This window comes from Pongo pygmaeus, chromosome X (genome assembly GCF_028885625.2).
Source record: "Pongo pygmaeus isolate AG05252 chromosome X, NHGRI_mPonPyg2-v2.0_pri, whole genome shotgun sequence".
Classification (NCBI taxonomy): Eukaryota; Metazoa; Chordata; class Mammalia; order Primates; family Hominidae; genus Pongo; species Pongo pygmaeus.
In genome coordinates this window covers 41894231-41915386 of record NC_072396.2, presented here as the reverse complement: position 1 = coordinate 41915386, position 21156 = coordinate 41894231, and the positions used below count along the sequence as shown (strand labels likewise).

At 48.9% G+C, this 21156-nt stretch overlaps 1 long non-coding RNA gene across 1 annotated transcript; it reads right to left on the bottom strand.

The window, feature by feature from the left end:
- Positions 1 to 8258: 8258 nt before the first annotated feature.
- On the bottom strand, positions 8259 to 9303 carry LOC129023967 (uncharacterized). The gene is made up of 2 exons (XR_008496997.1): positions 9159 to 9303; positions 8259 to 8953 (listed from the first exon to the last, which is right to left on the bottom strand). It is a non-coding gene; the product is annotated as an uncharacterized LOC129023967 (long non-coding RNA).
- Between the last annotated feature and the right edge of the window lie 11853 nt (positions 9304 to 21156).

Here is a 21156-nt window from a genome sequence, read left to right as displayed (position 1 = left end):
GAGTCATCATGTACTCACTGAGGGAGGCTGCTTCTTGGTTGTGCACTCATTTCCCTGACACTGCCACCTTAGTGAATTTGGCTATGGCCCACATTTCTCAACTGAGAGCTCAGACCATTGCCTCTTGCATGGGATGGAGGGAGCGGCTGATTGCAGAAGCCGGGTGTTGCACTGGGCATGATGGCTCACACCTGTAATCCTAGCACTTTGGGAGGATCGCTTGAGGCCAGGAGTTTGAGACCAGCCTGGAAAACAGAGTGAGATCATGTCTCTACAAAATTTAAAAAAAAAAAAAAAAAAAAAGTTGGATGTGGTGGTATGCACCTGTAATCCTAGCTACTTGAGAGGCTGAGGGAGGAGGATTGCTTGAGCCCAGGAGGTCGAGACTGCAGTGAGCTATGATCACACCACTGCACTCCCGCCTGGGTGACAGAGCAAGACCCCGTCTCAAAAAGAAAAAAAAAGAGGTTGAGTGTTGATGTCTCCAAGTTTCACAATCGAAAGCCCGCATGTCTCCCCTTTGCAAACCTTCCAGCACTGTCTGTGGGGATTAGCTCCCCTGTCGGCCCTCACCACTTAGCTAGGGGCAGCCAGAGCTGAGGTTTGTTCTGAAACCCAGGGAAAGCCCCGGGGAGGAGAGCTTGCTAATCAGAAAAGGCCCTCAGCTGCCTTTCCCCTCTTCCTTCTCAGCATCCCTGGCTCTCACGGTGGCCTGCAGGGACCAGGACCAGCAGCAGCATCGGGATCCTGATAGAAATGCAGATTCTCAGGTCCCACCCCAGCCTTATTCAGAAACTCTGGGCCCAGAATTCCCTCCAGGGGATTCTGATGCATGCTCCAGTGTGAGCACTTGCAAGGCTCTCTAAAGTCTTTCCCCTGATTGCTTAGAGTGCATCTTTCCTCCTTGCTAACGCCCTCAATCAGGGGTAGTCATAGACCTGAGCAGCCCCTGCACTTGGGAAGGTGGGCCTGGCAGGCCCTGTGGGATCTCAGCCCTGCTAGGTAAGCCGTGGAGCTCTTCCTGGTCAGGGAGAGTGTGCATGGGGGTCACTAGCCCCATAGGAAACTAGAGAGATGGAGACAGACTGAAACAGCACAAAGAAACCAGAGAAACCAAGTTCTCCAGTGGGTACCTCTGAATCACCAGTAGAGGTTTTCTTTTTTCTTCTTTTTCTTTCTTTTTTTTTTTGAGACGGAGTCTTGCTCTGTCACCCAGGCTGGAGTACAGTGGCACGATCTCGACTCACTGCAACCTCTGCCTCCTGGTTCAAGTGATTCTCCTGCCTCAGCCTCCCGAGCAACTGGGATTACAGGTTCCCGCCACCACGCCCAGCTAAATTTTGTGTTTTTAGTAGAAACAAGGTTTCACCATGTTGGCCAGGCTGGTCTTGAACTCCTGACCTCAGGTGATCCGCCCACCTTGGCCTCCCAAAGTGTTGGGATTACAGGCATGAACCACCACGCCCGGCCTTCTTCTTTTTTTTTTTTTTCTTTTTTTTTTTGAGAAAGGATCTTGCTCTGTCGCCCAGGCTGGATTACAGTGGTACAATCATAGTTCACTGCAGCCTCAACCTCCCTGGATCAAACCATCCTCCCCCCTCAGCCTCCCGGGTAGCTGGGACTACAGGTGCACGCCACCATGCCCGGCTAATTTTTTTTACTTTTTTTGTAGAGATGGGGTCATCCTATGTTGCTGAGGCTGGTCTTGAACCCCTGGGCTCTAGCGATCCTCCCAAAGTGCTGGGATTCCAGGCATGAGCCATCGCACCTGGCCAGTAGACCTCTTCTGAATCGTGCCTTTTTGTTTTAACCTTAGGTGCGGAGGGTCAAATTCATAATACTTACCTGTTTGTGGCATATTAACAACATTGATCCACATAAGGTGTGTGTGTTCTGAATCGTGCCTTTTTGTTTTAACCTCAGGTGCAGAGGGTCAAATTCATAATACTTCTCTGTTTGTGGCATATTAACAACATTGATCCACATAAGGCGTGGGTGTGTGTGTGTGTGTCTGTGCATGCGCACGCGTGCGTACCATTTGATTTCCATTTCCCACTCACCCCTCCCCCCACAGACAATTGTTTTGTTGTATATTCGTTCTTTCATATATGCACTTGCAAAATGAATACTGCTATTTTGCATGAATTTATTTTTTATGTTAATGTAAGTGGTATAGCCATGTAACATACCTATGGAAAAAAAGGCATGTATCATACATGTACAGCTAGATACATTTTCACAAAGGGAATATACCTATGTAGCCAGTGCCCAGCTCAAGAATGAGAATGACCAGCACTCCAGAAGCGCCTTGTGCCCATAGGGTAATTTCTATGGGACTCCTAACAACATAGATTAGTTTTCCTGCTTTTGAAATTTTTATCAGTGGCACCTGTATGCATGTATTTTTGTATGTATGTATTTTAAGTTTACATTAATGGTATTGGGTTATATATTTCACCTTGTTTCTCACCTTTCTCTCACCAAGGACTAAGTTTTTCAGATCTATTTCCATTACTGTGTGTACGTTACTATGTATACATAGAATGCATTGCATTTATTTATTTATTTATTTATTTATTTATTTTTTGAGATAGATTCTCGCTCTTGTCGCCCAGGCTGGAGTGCCGTGGCATGTTCTCGGCTCGCTGCAACCTCCGCCTCCCGGGTTCAAGTGATTCTCCTGCTTCAGCCTCCTGAGTAGCTGGGATTACAGGCACCTGCCACCATGCCCTACTAAATTTTGGACTTTTAGTAGAGACAGGGTTTTACCATGTTGGCCAGGCTGGTCTGGAACTCCTGACCTCAGGTGATCTGCCCACCTCAGCCTCCCAAAGTGCTGGGATTACAGGCGTGAGCCATCGCGCCCAGCCGAATGCATTGCTTTTAATTACTGCATGATAGAGGTCCAGGATTGGACCGGGCACGGTGGCTCATGCTTGTAATCCCAGCACTTTGGGAGGCTGAGGTGGGCGGATCACTTGAGGTCAGGAGTTCGAGACCAGCCTGCCCAACATGGCAAAACCCTGTCTCTATTAAAAATACAAAAATTAGCTGGACGTGGTGTCATGCGCCTGTAATCCCAGCTACTGGGGACGCTGAGGCAGGAGAATCGTTTGAACCTGGGAGGCGGAGGTTGCAGTGTGCCGAGATCGCGCCACTGCAGCCTGGGTAACAAAACCAAACTCCGTTTCAAAAAAAAAAAAAAAAAGGTCTAGGATTCTAGGATGGACATCTACCTATCCACAGTCCCTGAGACAGGCAACCTAATCGCCTGGGGATCCCTGCCATTACAAACAGCACTGCAGTGACCATCTTGTGCACATTCTTCATGGGCCCATGGAAAACAGGTTGTGCAGAAAAGAATGGACACAGCAGGCCTGGCTGTCCTCCTGAGAAAGGCCTGTGTACCAGGGTGGCCCTTGGCAGGTGTCTGGGAACTTGGATTTGGGAGGGTTCTCACCCTTCCCTAACAGATAATAGTGGCTCACTCGGCCTAAACTGTTTATTTTTATTTTTATTTTAAGACAGGTTCTCGCTCTGTCACCCAGGCTGGAATGCAGTCACAGCTCACTGCAGCCTCAACCTCCTGGGCTCAAGCAATCCTCCCACCTCAGCCTCTCAAATAGCTGGGACTACAGGTATGAGCTACCATACCCAGCTACTTTTTAAAATTTTTGTAGAGATGCGGGTCTCGCCATGTTGCTCAGGCTGGTCTCAAACTCCTGGATTCAAGCAATCCGCCTGCCTCAGCCTCCCAAAGTGCTGGGATTACAGGCATGAGCCACCACGCCCTGCCACAGTTCCTCTTTTGTAATCTGCTGAGCTCCATTGCGTTGCCTCTGCCCTGTTCTGCCTGGAATGCCGCTCCCTCCCTTCCCTCACCTTTCTGATGGGTTCTTCAAAAACTGAATTCACTATTCACCTACAGACATTCCCACCACCTCGAGGAAGGTGGGGTGTCACTGCCAAAGTGAAAGACAGGCGGTACCACCTACCATTAAGAAAGAGGCAGCTGGGCGCTGTGGCTCACGCCTGTAATCCCAACACTTTGGGAGGCAGAGGCAGGCGGATCATGAGGTCAGGAGATTGAGACCATCCTGGCTAACACGGTGAAACCCTGTCTCTTCTAAAAATACATAAAATTAGCCGGGCGTAGTGGCACGTGCCTGTAGTCCCAGCTACTCAGGAGGCTGAGGCAGGAGAATCGCTTGATCCTGGTAGGCAGAGGTTGCAGTGAGCCGAGATCGTGCCACTGCACTCCAGCCTGGGCAACAGAGCGAGACTCCATCTCAAAAACAAAACAAAACAAAAAGAAGAAGAAAGAGGCACACCAGCCTGGGCAATATATAGCAAAATCTGTCTACAAAAAATAAAAAATCAGCTGGGTGTGGTGGCACGCGTCTGTACTCCCAGCTACTCAGGAGGCTGAAGCAGGAGGATTGCTTGAGCCCAGGAGGACAAGGCTGCAGTGAGCCATGTTTGTGCCAGTGCACTCCAGCCTGGGCAACAGAGTGAGACCTTGCCTCAAAAAAAAGGAAGAGGCACAATGTTTGGTGTCATTGGATTTTGGAGGCAACACACACCCCATTCTAATGAGCTACTCTGACCCAATTGCCCAGCAGACCAGAGATTGCCAGTTCTGAGCAACTGACAGCTCTGCAGTGCAGGCTTTGGTACAAGCTGCTCTGCCACTTTGGCCGATAGTACTTGAAAAGTTTTTGGCAAATAGCTGGGCGGTGGCTCACGCCTGTAATCCCAGCACTTTGGGAGGCTGAGGTGGGCGGATTACCTGAGGTCAGTAGTTCAAGACCAGCCTGGCCAACATGGTGAAACCCCATCTCTACTAAAAATACAAAAATTAGCTGGGTGCAGTGGCACCTGCCTGTAATCCCAGCTACTCTGGAGGCTGAGGTGGGAGAATCGTTTGAACCTGGGAGGTGGAGGTTGCAGTGAGCCAAGATCGTGCCACTGCACTCCAGCCTGTGTGACAGAGTGAGACTCCGTCTCAAAAAAAAAAAAAAAAAAAAGAAAAAGAAAAAGAAAAGTCTTTGGCAAATAGACTTGGAGCCCCCGCAATCCAAGATAAGAGAATCACACACAGACCCCCAGGGTCCATGGTCAGTCGGGCCATCTGCAGCAAATTGTTTTAGCTTCCCGTTGGATGCCTGATCATGGAACATCTTCAAAACTTGGTTCACCACTTACTTTTAGGGACCTTTCCATAGATAACTACATCATACACTCTGTGGCCTCAACTTTCTTGGACTGAATGTGTGCTTTATTAAACAGGACTTGTAGCCATTTGCCTTGCTAAGTGATCCACCTGTGTTGACTTTGTCTCCCAACTAGTATGTGACATTGAGCAAGTTAACTAAATCTTGAAAAATGAGAATAAGCCAGACACAGTGAAGCAGACCCATAGTCCCAGCTACTCCAGAGGACGAGGCAGAAGAATTGTGGGACCCCGTCTCTAAGAAAATAATAATAATAAATGCTGGGTGCGGTGGCTCATGCCTGTAATCCCAGCACTTTGGGAGGCCGAGGTGGGCTGATCACCTGAGGTCGGGAGTTAGAGACCAGCCTGACCAACATGGAGAAACCCCGTCTCTACTAATAATACAAAATTAGCCGGGCGTGGTGGCGCATGCCTGTAATCCCAGCTACTCGGGAGGCTGAGGCAGGAGAATCGCTTGAACCCAGGAGGTGGAGGTTACGGTGAGCCGAGATCGTGCCATTGCACTCCAGCCTGGGCAACAAGAGCAAAACTCCATCTCAAAAAAAAAGAAAGAAAGAAAATAACAACAACAACAACAACAATAATAATAATAAAAGTGCTAGGCTGGGTGCAGTGGCTCACGCCTGTAATCCTAACACTTTGGGAGGCCGAAGCAGGAAGATGGTTTGAGCCCAGGAGTTCGAGACCAGCCTGGGCAACATAGTGAGACCCTCATCTCTGCAAAACATCAAAAATTAGCCAGGTGTGGTGGCACGTGTCACCTGTACTTCCAGCTACTCAGTAGGCTGAGGTGGGAGGATCACTTGAGCCCAGGATGTTGAGGCTGCAGTGAGCCATGATCATGCCACTGCACTCCAGCCTGGGTGACAGAGTGAGACTCTGTCAAAAAAAAAAAAAAAAAAAGAGGTAAATAAATAAAAATAAAGCCCTTAGAAAGGTGCCTGGAGACTGGGCGCGGTAGCTCATGCCTGTAGTCCCAGCATTTTGGGAGGCTGAAGCAGGTGGATCACCTGAGGTCAGGAATTCAAGACCAGCCTGGGCAATATGGTGAAACCCCGTCTCTACTAAAAATACAAAAATTAGCTGGACGTGGTGGTGAGTGCCTGTAATTCCAGCTACTCAGGAGGCTAAAGCACGAGAATCATTTGAACCCGGGAGGTGGAGGTTGCAGTGAGCCGAGATCGCACCACTATACTCCAGCCTGGGTGACAGAGAGAGACTCCGTCTCAAAAAAATTAAATTAAAAAAAGGAAGGTGCCTGGAACATTATCAACAGTCAGTACATTTAAACTGCTGTTGCTGTTATTATGGCTGATGGGAGAATGTTGCAGAGACAGAGTGGGGATTAAGTGAGAGAAACACCTGCCAATGGCACAATGATTATGACCTCTGGAGAAATAAGGAGGCGATGAGTGTTTGCAGGTGCTCTTGCAACAGGGCTCCATGGCTTTGCTTCGATGCAGAGCACCACTGGACTCTCATCACGGCAGATGGAATCACGCTGCCAGGGCAGAGGGGGGCAGCCCTCAGAACCGTGCCATGGGTGCCAGGCCACAGGGTCGTGGCCATCCTTGGGTGAGGAAACCGCTCTTCTGCGCATGCTTCCCCAGGTGTTTAAAACTCTCTCTGGAAGATGAATCAGAGAACACTTTAGACAGGTTGCACTATGGCTGGAAATAGAAATGCTGGGATCTCTCATTTCAAGTTTTCCACAAATGTTAATTTCCTTTTTCTGAAAGGAAAAACACTTGATTCTAATTTTTTTGTAGGCCCGAAATGAGATTTTTCCTCAATTGGAAGATGTGTTGTACCGTGTATGTACCATACACTAAATGAGAGAAGGGTTGGGAAAATGTAAGCAGGAAACTTTTACTGCAAAAGTAAAAGGAATTACTAAGCAAAAGCCAATCTGAAAAGGCTGCATACTGTATGATTCCAACTATATGGCATTCTGGAAAAAGCAAGACTATGGAGAAGGTGAAAAATAATTCAGCAGCCACCAGGTGTTGTGGGGAGGGGGGGTGAATAGGTGAAGCACAGCGGATTTGTAGGGCAGTGAAAATACTCCGTATGACACTATAATGGTGAATGTGTGGCATTATGCATTAGTCCAAACCCACAGAATGTACCATAGCAGCAGTGAACCCTGATGTCAGCTGTGGCTCCTGGGTGATAATGATGTGTCCATACAGGCTCATCTGGAGGGGGATGCTGCTGGGGGGAGGTTGTGCTTGTGCAGGGGCTGGGGGGAATATGGGAAATCTGTGCACCTTCCTCTCAATTTTGCTGTGAACCTAAAACTGCTCGAAAAAAATAAAGTCTATTTAAAAAAAAAAAAGTAAAATGAGAAAGCAAGCTTGGTTTTGAGGGCATATTATTTAGAACTCTGCTGGATGCAAGTAACAGAAGTTTCTAGCTCACTGAGCCCCAGAAGGACGTTATAGGTCATAGGTGCCTCGGGAACCGGAAGACAGGGATGGTTACAGATGCTGGGAGGATGCTGCAGTGAGGCGGAAGGCAGAATCCCTGTGGCCTCTCTCTCCCCAGCTCCCCTATTTACACAGGATGATCTCCCGCTTTCCATAGACACTGTTTTCCCTTTCTCTACCCCAATCCTAAATTCCTGGGCAAGGGGACGCTGGTGGCCCAGTGCTTGGGGCAGGTGCCTGCTCCCAGCCCCAGCAGCTCTGGTCATGGGGGGTGGAGGTCCGGGTATGGTTCAGTGGAAGCTGCCTGCAGCGCAAACCTGCAAGGAAGTGAATGTGTGTGTTAGGTGGGGCAGGGCGCTTTCAGGGGGCCCTAGTTTTGTATTAGTCGTGCCCCCATCCCCACCCCAGCAGGAATATTGTGTTAGCTCCTGGCTGAACTAGGCCGGACTTTCTGTGCTTGCTGCTGACACCCGCTTTCCTTTTGATTTAAGGCCGTTGCAGGGCTCCGCTTTGGAGCGGGCATTGGAGGAATTCTTTGACCACCAAGCAGCCTCCATGCCTCCCTCTTACATAACAGAGCCACCGAGAGGCTGTTTGCATTCTGCCTGCTTTCTCTTTTTCCGTTGCAGTAGTTTATTTATTAATTAGTGTGCAAAAAATAAAAAGGAGGTAATAACCTTATTTATGTGCTAGTCCACGTGTTCAGTGTGCTCATTTTTTCTGCAGCCTGGCATCGGGAACCGGAACGTTTGGCCCCAGGAGAGGGGGCCGGGACCCAGGGTGCCAGAATCTTACAGTGCGGAGGCGACAGGCCAACGAGTTCGTTCCTTTTCCTCCCTCCCTCTCTTCTTCTCCCCGCTACCTTCCTCCCTCCCTCCTCCCTCCTCTTTCCCCCCTCCCTCACCCCCTCCTCCCTCCGCCGGTTCTGGGAGTCCTTGGAAGGAAAGGAGAGTGGCCTCGAGGTCGGAGAACTCGCAGCAGTCATGGCAAACATCGCTAGGAAGCGGGGACAGGATCCACCGGGAGGTTGAAACTCGGGTTCCAGGCGGCCTCTGGTGGCGATCACGGAGGGTGTGCCTCCCGGTCCCGCCCCTCACCCCGCAGCCGGGGACCCTCAGCCACCTCCCGGGAGGGCCACCCCGCCGGGGTCTGCTCTGGCCGCTGTCCCCTCGCATCATTTGCCACGAGCCCCTTCACTTCAGGGGTGCACGCGGGGCCATCTCCGCTTCCACAGTGTGGTGTTTAAATCCGCAACGATCACAGCCCAGCGGGGGACTCAGCAGGGGACCTGGGCAAGATGGATGCAGGGATTCAACGACGGCCGGGTCTGGCCAAGCCAAGCTTCTGGCCCCTCCTACAGCGGTTTGTAATGGAGGCTGACCCGCCTTTTCCGTGGTTGCAGCGAGGGAGAGCCTTGTCGCACCTCGCAGCACCCCCACCCCCCCAACCCCCATCGTCCAGCAGGCGGGCCCCGGCTTTGCACAGTTACCAACCTGAGCAGCCCCGCAGCGCGGCACCCAGCCAGCAGGAGGGAGGGAGGGCCAAGGTGGCTCCCCGGGAAGGCTGGACGTCCTTGCCACCCCGGACTTGGGGACTGGGGGCTTCTGCACTGTTGGAATCCTGCCTGGGGGCGCGAGCTGCCTTGAGAGAGGTTTCTGGATGTAGAGTCAGTTGGGCTCCCTCCCTGCCTTTTTTTTTTCCACCTCCTGAGGCATCCAGGAAATGTATAGATTTCTACAGCACTCCGGGATGAACTGGAGGGTACTGGGGGAGTCAAAATGGGACCCGGTGGGAAAAACATGTATTTCATTTTCCGTATATTATGTAATCCTGTAAATAAAATTAAATATATTTTAAGCTGGGGTGGTGCTTTCTGTAACTGAATGAAAAGCACCTCCAAGGCTTCAACTTCAAGAGAAAAAAAGGAAAAGGAGGAAATTTTTTAAAAAAAGTTAACTAGGGGCCAGGCGCGGTGGCTCACGCCTGTAATCCCAGCACTTTGGGAGGCCGAGGCAGGCGGATCACGAAGTCAGGAGATCGAGACCATCCTGGCTAACACGGGACTGTCTCTACTAAAAATACAAAAAATTTGCCAGGCGTGGTGGCGGGCGCCTGTAGTCCCAGCTACTCGGGAGGCTGAAGAGGAAGAATGGCGTGAACCCGGGAGGCGGAGCTTGCAGTGAGCCAAGATCACGCCACTGCACTCCAGCCTGGGCAACAGAGCGAGACTCCGTCTCAAAAAAAAAAAAAAAAAAAAGTTAACTAGGTAAAAATTTAAAAACAAAAAGCAACATAAAAAGAAAATTAAATACAGACTATTAGGAAAGGTGTGAAATACCAAGCATGTATATAACATTTTCTAATGAAATCTTTCCAACTCCCTTTTTTGCTTTTTTAACTTTTTATTATGAGAAATTTCGAACATACATAAAAGTAGATAAGTAGATAACAAATCCTCACCTTCAACAATGACCAATGTAGACCAGGTGTGGTGGCTCACTCCTGTAATCCCAGCACTTTGGGAGACAGAGGCAGGCCGATTACTTGAGCCCAGGAGTTCGAGACCAGCCGGGGCAACATAGTGAGACCGCCCCCCCATCTCTATAAAACAATTTAAAAATTAGCTGGGCATGGTGGCACATGTCTGTAGTCTCACCTACTCAGGAGGCTGAGGTGGGAGGATCACTTGAGTCCAGGAGGTTGCAGTGAGCTGTGACCTTGCCACTTCAACAAAGCAAGACCATGTCTTAAAAAAAAAAAATTACCAATGTAGGGTCAATTTTTTTCACCTATATCCTCACCTACTCCCCCCCATTATATATTTTCATTTAATTAATTTTATTTATTTATTTATTTATTTTTTGAGATGGAGTTTTGCTCTTGTTGCCCAGGCTGGAGTGCAATGGCATGGTCTTGGCTCACCACAACCTCCGCCTCCCGGGTTCAAGAGATTCTCCTGCCTCAGCCTCCCGAGTAGCTGGGATTACAGGCATGCTCCACCACGCCTGGCTAATTTTGTATTTTTAGTAGAGACGGGGTTTCTCCATGTTGATCAGGCTGGTCTCAAACTCCCGACCTCAGGTGATCCGCCCACCTCGACCTCCCAAAGTGCTGGGATTACAGGCGTGAGCCACCGTGCCTGGCATATTTTTATTTTTTAATGATATGATAAATTGAGCTTGTGCTTTAGTTAGGCTTGGCTGTGTAACAAGCCACCCCAAAACTTAGTGGCCCAAAGCAACAATAGTTTACTATTTCTTACCATTCCAGTGATTGGATTGGGCAGTTCCTCTGCCAGTTTTGACTGGAGTTCCTCCTAAAATGTCTAAGATGGCCCCTCATCCTCTAATAGGCTAGATGAGCCTCCTTATATGGCACCTAGAGTTTTCTAAGAGAATCAAGGCAGAAGCTTCAAACTTCCTGACCTGTGAGAGTCCTGAGTCATTCCTGCCCCATTCTATTAACCAAAGCAAGTCACAAAGCCAGCCCAGACTAGAGAGGTGAAGGGAGAATGGAGAGGGGGACAAATAAGCCTCAGTGATGGATGGGACGAATGAATGGCAGAGATTGCACAATGGTATGCACACTAGGATGAGAGGAATTTGTGGCTTTTTTTTTTTTTTTTTTTATACAGAGTCTGGCTTTGTCACCCAGGCTGGAGTGCAGTGGTGTGATCTTGGCTCATTGCAACCTCTGCCTCCTGAGTTCAAGCCATTCTCCTGCCTCAGCCTCCTGAGTAGCTGGGATTACAAGTGCACGCCACCACAGCTAATTTTTGTATTTTTAGTAGAAACGAGGTTTCATCATGTTGGCCAAGCTGGTCTCGAACTTCTGACCTCAAGTGATCCGCCTGCCTCAGCCTCCCAAAGTGCTGGGATTACAGGCGTGAGCCACTGCACCCGGCCAATAGCCTTTCAACAATCTATTGTAGTTTGCTTCCATCAACATAACTTTTCTTTCTTTCTTCCTTCCTTCCTTCTTCCTTTCTTCCTTTTCTTTTGAGATGGGGGTCTCACTCTGTTGCCCAGGCTGGAGTGCAGTGGTGCCATTATAGCTCACTGCAGCCTAAAACTCCTAGGTTCAAGTGATCCTCCTGCCCCAGCCTCCCGAGTAGCTGGGACTACCCATGCAGCATCACACCTGGCTACATTTTAAAATTTTTGTACAGATGGAGTCTCACTATGTTTCCCAGGCTGTTCTCAAAATCCTGGCCTCAAGTGATCCTCCCACTTTGGCCTCCCAAAATGTTGGGATTACAGGCATGAGCCACCACACCCAACCCATAACTTTTCCTTTTAATAAACTTTATATATATACATATATATATAAATTAATTTTTTTTTTTGAGATGGAGTTTCACTCTTGTTGTCCAGGCTGGAATGCAATGGTGCAATCTTGGCTCACTGCAACCTCTGCCTCCTGGGTTCAAGCAATTCTCCCACCTCAGCCTCCCGAGTAGCTGGGATTACAGGCATGCACCACCACGCCTGGCCAATTTTGTATTTTTAGTAGGGACGGGGTTTCTCCATGTTGGTCAGGCTGGTCTCTAACTCCCGACCTTAGGTGATCCGTCCACCTCGTTCTCTCAAAGTGCTGGGATTACAGGTGTGAGGCACCGCGCCCGGCCTTTAATTTTATTTATTTATTTATTTATATTTTTATTTTTTGAGGCCGAGTCTTGCTCTGTCGCCCAGGCTAGAGTGCAGTGGTAGGATCTCAGCTCACTGCAATCTCCACCTCCCAGATTCAAGCAATCCTAATTCTTCTGCCTCAGCCTCCCAAGTAGCTGGGATTGCAGGTGCCCACCATCATGCCTGGCTAATTTTTGTATTTTTAGTGGAGACAGGGTTTTGCCATGTTGGCCAGGCTAGTCTCGAACTCCTAGCCTCAAGTGATCTGCCCACCTCGGCCTCCCAAAGTGCTGGGATTACAGGTGTGAGCCACCGTGCCCAACCAAACTATATATACACACACACACACACACACACACACACACACATATATACATATATATATATATATATATATATATATATATATATATATATATATATATTTTTTTTTTTTGAGACGGAGTCTCACTCTGTTGCCCAGGCTGGAGTGCAGTGGGATGATCTCGACTCACTGCAACCTCCACCTCCTGGGTTCAAGTGATTCTCCTGCCTCAGCCTCCTGAGTAGCTAGGATTACAGGCGCATACCACCATGCCCAGCTAATTTTTTTTTTTTTTTTGAGACAAAGTCTCATTCTTGTTGCCCAGGCTGGAGTGCAATGACACGATCTCGGCTCACAGCAACCTCCGCCTCCCAGGTTCAAGCAGTTCTCCTGCCTCAGCCCCTGAGTAGCTGGGATTACAGGCACCTGCCACCACACCCGGCTAGTTTTGGTATTTTTAGTAGAGATGGGGTTTCACCATGTTGGTCAGGGTGGTCTCAAACTCCTGACCTCAGGTGATCCACCCGCCTTGGCCTCCCAAAGTGCTGGGATTACAGGCATGAGCCACCACACCCGGGCATGCCCAGATAATTTTTGTACTTTTAGTAGAGATGGGTTTCACCATGTTGGCCAGGCTGGTTTCGAACTCCTGACCTCAGGTGATCTGCCCACCTCAGCCTCCCAAAGTGCTGGGATTACAGGTGTAAGCCACCATGCCCAGCCGACTTTATATTTTTTAGAACAGTTTTAGTTTCATGGCAATAGTGGGCAGAAGATACAGAGATTTCTCATATACCCCCCTGACTCCCGACAGGTACAGCCTCCCCCATTATCAATATCCCCCACCAGAGTGGTATATTTGTTGCAATTGATGAACCTGCATCGACACATCATCATCACCCAGAGTCCACAGTTTACGTTAGGGTTTACTCTTGGTGTTATACATTCTGTGAGTTTGGACAAATGTATGATTATGTATGTCCAGCATCATAGTATTATACAGAGTATTTTCTCTTTTTTGTTGTTTTGTTTTGTTTTTTTGAGACACGATCTCACTCTGTTGCTTACGCTGGAGTGCAGTGGTGCAATCATGGCTCACTGCAACCTCTGCCTCCTGGGCTTAGGTGGTCCTCCCAGCTCAGCCTCCCAAGTAGCTGGGACCACAGGCGCACATCACCATGCCCCACTAATTTTTCTGTTTTTTGTAGAGACAGGGTCTCGCCATGTTTCCCAAGCTGGTCTCACACTCCTGGGCTCAAGTAATGCTCCCACCTCAGCCTTCCAAAGTGGTGGGATTACAGGCATGAGCAAGTGTGCCCAGCCCAGAGTATTTCCACTGCCCTAAAGATCCCCTGTGGTCCAGCTGTTCATCCCTCCCTCCCGGCTAGCCCCTGGAAGCCAATGATCTTTTTACTATCTCCACAGTTTTGCCCTTTCAAGAGTGTCACATACAGTAGTTGGAATCATACAGCACATAGCCTCTTCAGATTGGCTTCCTTCACTTGATAGTATGCATTTAAGTTTCCTTCATGTCTTTTCATGGCTTGAGAGCTCATTTCTACTTAGTGCTAGTCCACTGTCTGGCTGTACCACAGTTTATTTATCCGTTCACCTACTGAAGGACATCTTGGTTGCTTCCAAGCTTTGGCAATTATGAATAAAGCTGCTATAAACATCTGTGTGCAGATTTTTGTGTAGGCATTAGTTTTCAAGTCGTTTGGGTAAATACCAAGGAGTGTAACAAAACTCTTTATATGAGGTTTTATGCTTGCAGTGGCAATTTCTGACCTGGACTTATGCTGAACTGCTGAACGCTTCAAATACTTTTTTCTTTTTTGAGACTGAGTCTCGTTCTGCCGCCCAGGCTGAAGTGCAATGGCACGATCTCGGCTCACTGCAGTCACTGCCTCCCAGGTTCAAGCGATTCTCCTGCCTCAGCCTCCCGAGTAGCTAGGGCTACAGATGCACACCACCACGCCCACCTACTTTTTGTATTTTTAGTAGAGACGGGGTTTTGCCATGTTGGCCAAGCTGGTTTCGAACTCCTGACTTCAGGTGATCCACCCGCCTCAGCCTCCCAAAGTGCTGAGATTACAGGTGTGAGCCACCGCGCCTGACCAACTTCAAATGCTTGATAGCTACCATCAAGGAGAAGTTGTGTTCGCACAAGTTAACGTTTAACATTTTTTATCATCCATTTACAATTTTGCAACAGTTGAAATTATACTTAAAGAACCTGGTAGCCAGGCATGGTGGCACGTGCCTGTAATCCCAGCTACTCAGGAAGCTGAGGCAGGAGAATCACTTGAACCCAGGAGGCAGAGGCCGCAGTGAGCCGAGATAGTACCACTGCACTTCGGCCTGGTCGACAGAGTGAGACCCTGTCTGGAAAAAACAAAAAAACTAAGAATCTGGCAGCTCTTTCTTTTGTGGACAAGTGGAATGTTTACATTTCTTATGTAATGTGAATGGATTTTGAATCTGAACATATCTTTTCCTATTAGACATTTCAAAACAATGATGAAGGTCTAATTTGCAGAGGTACATTCATTATGAGAGCAGCCGTGCTGCAGTTGGCTTGGGCACCATAAAATTACACACCAGCAGGCTGGGCGTGGTGGCTCACACCTGTAATCCCAGCACTTTGGGAGGCCAAGGTGGGTGGATCACCTGAGGTCGGAAGTTCGAGACCAGCCTGACCAACACAGAGAAAACCCGTCTCTACTAAAAAAAATACAAAAATTAGCTGGGCGTGGTGGCGCATGCCTGTAATCCCAGCTACTCGGGAGGCTGAGGCAGGAGAATTGCTTGAACCCTGTAGCGGAGGTTGCAGTGAGCCGAGATCACACCATTGTACTCCAGCCTGGGCAAGAAGAGCGAAACTCCGTCTCAAAAAAAAAAAAAAAAAAAAAAAAATTACACACCAGCCACAAAAAGATAGAGGTTTCTGATCTGTGTGGTGATGGTGTTTTAGGGCATGGTGTGGAGGTACCACCCTACCAGGCCACCTCTTCCCATCCCTATCTGTTGGCCACACCTTGATCTGCCCTGAGCCTTTGGGAACCTGGAAGAACCTTCTGCCCCCAGCAGTTCTGTGGACCCTTGTCCATGATGAGAAGGGGCACTGAAATAGTGTCTAATGGCAGAGCCCTCCTTGGCCAGTTGGTCACTCGTGCTCACCACCTGTGAGGAGTGTGGGAGACACAGCCAGACTCTACCACACTGGGTGCCCTCTTGAAACATCTGGAGTTGACTATTCCAGGGCCCCTGCCCTGCCACCCGGAGAACAGAGGGAATTGCCATCTCAGGGCTCCCTTAAGGACATGTTGTTTTTTTTGTTTTTCTTTTTTGTTTTTCTTTTCTTTTCTTTTTTTTTCTTTGAGATAGGATCTCACTCTGTCTCCCGGGCTGGAGTGCAGTGGTGCAATCCTGCAGCCTCAACCTCCTGAGCTCAAGTGATCCTCCCCCCTCAGCCTCCCAAATAGGTGGGACCAAAGGTATGTGCCACTACACCCAGTTAATGTGTGTATTTTTTGTAGAGATAGGGTCTCACTATATGTATTTGTCCGCTTTCACGCTACTGATAAAGACATACCAGAGACTGGGCAAGCTACAAAAGAAAGAGGTTTAATTGGACTTACAGTTCCACATGGCTGGGGAAGCCTCACAAGCATGGAGGAAGGCAAGGAGGAGCAAGTCACATCTTACATGGATGGCAGCAGGCAAAGAGAGGTGCACTTGTGCAGGGAAACTCCCCTTTTTATAGCCAACAGATCTTGTGAGACTTAGTCACTATCACGAGAACAGCATGGGAAAGACCTGCCCCCATGATTCAATTACATCCCATGTGGGAATTCAAGATGAGATTTGGGTGGGGACACAGCCAAACCATATCACTATGTTGCCCAGGCTGGTCTCAAACTCCTGGGCTCAAGCCATCCTCCCACCTGGGCCTCCCAAAGTGCTGGGATTACAGGTGTGAGCCACCACGCCTAGCCTGTCATTTTCTTTTTAATTTTCTTTTTTTTTTTTTTTTTGAGATGGAGTCTCTCTTTGTCACCCAGGCTGGAGTGCAATGGCGCGATGTTGGCTCACTGCAAGCTCCGCCTCCCAGGTTCACACCATTCTCCTGCCTCAGCCTCCCGAGTAGCTGGGACTACAGGCGCCTGCCACCATGCCCGGCTAATTTTTTTTTGTATTTTTAGTAGAGACGGGGTTTCACTCTGTTAGCTGGGATGGTCTCGATCTCCTGACCTTGTGATCCACCCGCCTCGGCCTCCCAAAGTGCTGGGATTACAGCTGTAAGCCACCATGCCCGGTCGTTTTTTTTTTTTTTTTTTTTTTTTTTTTTTTTTTTTTGCAATGGAGTCCCGCTCTGTTGCCCAGGCTGGAGTGCAGTGGTGCAATCTCAGCTCACTGCAACCTCCACCTCCCGGGTTCAAGAGATTCTCATGCCTCAGCCTCCTGAGTAGCTGGAATTACAGGTGCCCGCCACCATATCTGGCTAATTCTTTGTATTTTTAGTGGAGACAGGGTTTCACCATGTTGGCCAGGCTGGTCTCCAACTCTTGACCTCAGATGATCCGCCGGCCTCGGCCTCCCAAAGTGTCGGGATTACAGGTGTGAGCCACCACGCTCAGCCGGACCTGTCATTTTCTTACTATTACAGCTATCATTGGAATTATTGGACATCTGCTGATGCATGGCTGTGACCATTTTTTTTTCTTTTTTGTAGAGACGGGGTCTCTGTTGCCTACCTGGAGTGCAGTGACGTGATCATAGCTCACTGCACCTCGGCTTCCAGGACTCAAGTGACCCTCCCATTTCCAGCCTCCTGAGTAGCTGGGCCACCACAGGCGCACACCACCATGCCCGGCTAACTTTTTGTTAATTTTTTGTAGAGATGGGGTCTCACTATATTGCTCAGGCTGGTCTCAAACTCCTGGGCTCAAGCAATCCTCCTGCCTCGGCCTCCCAAAGCACTGGGTTTACAGGTGTGAGCCACTGTGCCTGGCCAAAATATAAAGCTAAATTTCAAATATCTTTTAAAAACAAGAAAGAAAAAGAGACCAGGTGGGGTGGCTCACGCCTGTAATCCCAGCACTTTGGGAGGCTCAGGTAGGTGGATTCCTTGAACCCAGGAGATCGAGACCAGCCCGGGCAATATGGTGAGACTCTGTCTCTACTAAAATACATAACTGGCCAGGTGTGGTGGTTCATCCCTGTAGTCCCAGCTACTCAGGAGGCTGAGGTGGGAGGATCACTTGGTCCTGGGAAGTCGAGGCTGCAGTCAGCCATGATTGCGCCACTGTACTCCAGCCTGGGCGATAGAGTGAGACTCAGCTTAGCTTCAAACTGTGTTTTAAAAACTTGTTTTCCTTTCCTCCTTTCTCCTCAGTCTCAAGACGTAGCTTTGAGACAAACTGCAGGTGTGTTTTCTTTGGTCTTAGGAAACGCGCTTTCAAACGCCCTTCCCTTTCCAACCTTATGCTCTCATGTGTCACGCACACTTATTTACCTGGATGCTTGCTAAACTCACACCATGCTCACTTATCTGGTTATAGATTTCCTTAGAAGTTTCCAGAGCTGAATTCTGACACGGACCAGATATCCCTGGAATTCTCTCCTCAGCAGGAGGTTACCTCAAGGCTGGAGTTCACTCTCAGCTAGAGACTGACTGCGATTGATTTGTAAACTGGGTGGACTCACGATGATGCTGGCCCCTTCAGCAGATGGAACAATAATTCAAAAGAAGCCACTGGAGTGAGACATGCCACCTGTTACCTCCTAGCCCCCTGTGCCTCTTCTGCAGTCCAAGCCCCTCTTCTTAAACCAGGGCCTCCCCTGTCCAGAAATTGGAAAATGGCAATTTTTGGAAAGGATTCTGGCCAGCCTTCCCCTTGCTAGCAACGGATAATGAAATTTACTTTCTTTTTAATACACCTTGCTCTTATTTTGGCTTCTTTCTGCAAGTGGCAAGCAACCTGACCCTCTTTCGGTTACAAATCTCAACGAAATGGAATGGGAATGACATTAAGAAACAGGATTTCAGCACAAATATGGTCAGGTGATTGTAGCACTTTTTTTTTTTTTTTCGAGACTGAGTCTCACTCTGTCACCCAGGCTGGAGTGCAGTGGCGTGATCTCAGCTCACTGCAACCTCCACCTCCCAGGTTCAAGCGATTCTCGTGCCTCAGCCTCCTGAGTAGGTGGGATTACAGGCACCCCCCAACACGTCCGGCTAATTTTTGTATTTTCAGTAGAGACGGGGTTTCGCCATGTTGGCCAGGCTGGTCTCAAACTTATGACCTCAAGTGATTTGCCTGCCTCAGCTTCCCAAAGTGCTGGGATTACAGGCGTGAGCCACTGTGCCCAGCCTGTAGCACTCTTATATTTGACATTCAAGAAGGAAACAATTGCATTCCCAAACAGCTAAATATGCATGTCTAAAAACGGAAGTGTTTTTTTTTAACTGTCATATTCTCTCCAAAGCCCATTCATCTCAGCATCCCAAAGCTGAAGCACACCTTCTGTGAGCTCTGTAAGAAAGTGGTAACCATAGGGCACCATTGCCAGCACAGCACAGCACGACTGCTTATAAAACGAAACTTCTGACGCTGGCTGCAGTGTCATTTTTTCACCATCCTCACGTGGGTGAGCAGTTGTCTGAGTGATCGCTAAGTCATGCTCACTAAATCAATGCAGTAAGAATTGCACCGCTGACGCTGAGTCCAGGACAGCCTCTGCTGGGGCTAGAGCAGGCACGGCAATGAACTCCAAGCTGGGGCATCCATTTGTTTTCTTTTTCTTTTTTCTTTTCTTTTTTTTTTCTTTTTCTTTTTTTTTTTTTGAGACAGAGTCTCACTCTGTCTTGCCCAGGGTGGAGTGCAGTGGTGCGATCTCAGCTCACTGCAGCCTCCACTTCTCGGGTTCAAGCGAGTCTCCTGCCTCAGCCTCTGGAGTAGCTGAGTTACAGGCATGCACCACCATGCCTGGTTAATTTTTTGTATTTAGTAGAGACGAGGTTTCACCACGTTGGTCAGACCGGTCTCAAACTCCTGACCTGAGGTGATCCACCCATCTCATCCTCCCAGAGTGCTGGGATTACAGGCATGAGCCACCACGCCCGGCCTCTCTATTTGTTTTCTAGCAAGCCAAAGTCTGAGTGGAAAAAACACAAACTGTCTTTTCTCTGGTCTCACACAACAATCAACACAGAAGACTTCTGTGACCCCAAAATATGTGGGGATTTCTCCCCACCAGCAATCAAGCAATCAGTTCTGCATTGGACACCAACTGGGTGTCCTCCAATTCTATTCAATTCAATTCAATTCTGACACTCTCTACCTGGAGATAGCTTCAGATCCCATAGGTTGATGGCTCAGTCCCCAAGACTGCCCCCACCTTCAGATGCCAATGGCAAGCCCCAGGTTGTGTCACCTGTGCTTCTGACCGACGAGCTATAAATTGGGGTTCCCACCACCCCTTCCTTTGGTTCATTTAATTTGCTAGAGGGGGCCAGGTGCGGTGGCTCCCAGCACTTTGGGAGGCCAAGGCGGGCAGATCACGAGGTCAGGAGATCGAGACCATCGTGGCTAACACGGTGAAACCCCGTCTCTACTAAAAATACAAAAAAATTAGCCAGGCGTGGTGGCGGGCACCTGTAGTCCCAGCTACTTGGGAGGCTGAGGCAGGAGAATGGCACGAACCCGGGAGGCGGAGCTTGCAGTGAGACGAGATTGCACCACTGCACTCCAGCCTGGGCGACAGAGCGAGACTCCATCTCAAAAAAAAAAAAATTGCTAGAGGGGCTCCCAGAACTCAGGGAAACACATTTACCAGTTTATTATCAAGGATATTACAAAGGATACAGATGAAGAGATACATAGGGCAAGGTATGGGGGAAGGGGCGAGGAGCTTCCATGCCCCCTCCGGGTGTACCACCCTCCAGGAACCTCCACGCGTGCAGATATTCAGAAGCTCCCAGAACTCAGTCATTTTGGGGTGTTTTGTTTTGTTTTTTGAGATGCAGTTTTGCTTTTGTAGCCCAGGCTAGAGTGCAATGGCATGATCTCAGCTCACTGCAACCTCTGCCTCCCGGGTTCAAGCCATTCTCCTGCCTCAGCCCCCCAAGTAGCCAGAATTACAGGGATGCACAACTACACCTGGCTAATGTTGTATTTTTAGTAGAGATGGGGTTTCTCCATGTTGGTCAGGCTGGTCTCGAACTCCCGACCTCAGGTGATCCACCTGCCTCAGCCTCCCAAAGTGCTGGGATTACAGGCATGAGCCACCACACCTGGCCAAGGCCCATTCTTATAAGTAGTGCACGATGTTCCAGCCAACATTGTAATGGCACATTGGGCTTGGATGTTGTGATGTTATGATATATTTATATTGGTTTTTGTTCACACTTCCTGGTTGATAAGTGCCATAGCCCTTGTTATTTCCTAAGTGACTAAAACAATAGGTATATATTTTAAAAGCATTTGGGCCGGGCGCAGTGGCTCATGCCTATAATACCAGCACTTTGGGAGGCCGAGGCAGGCAGATCAC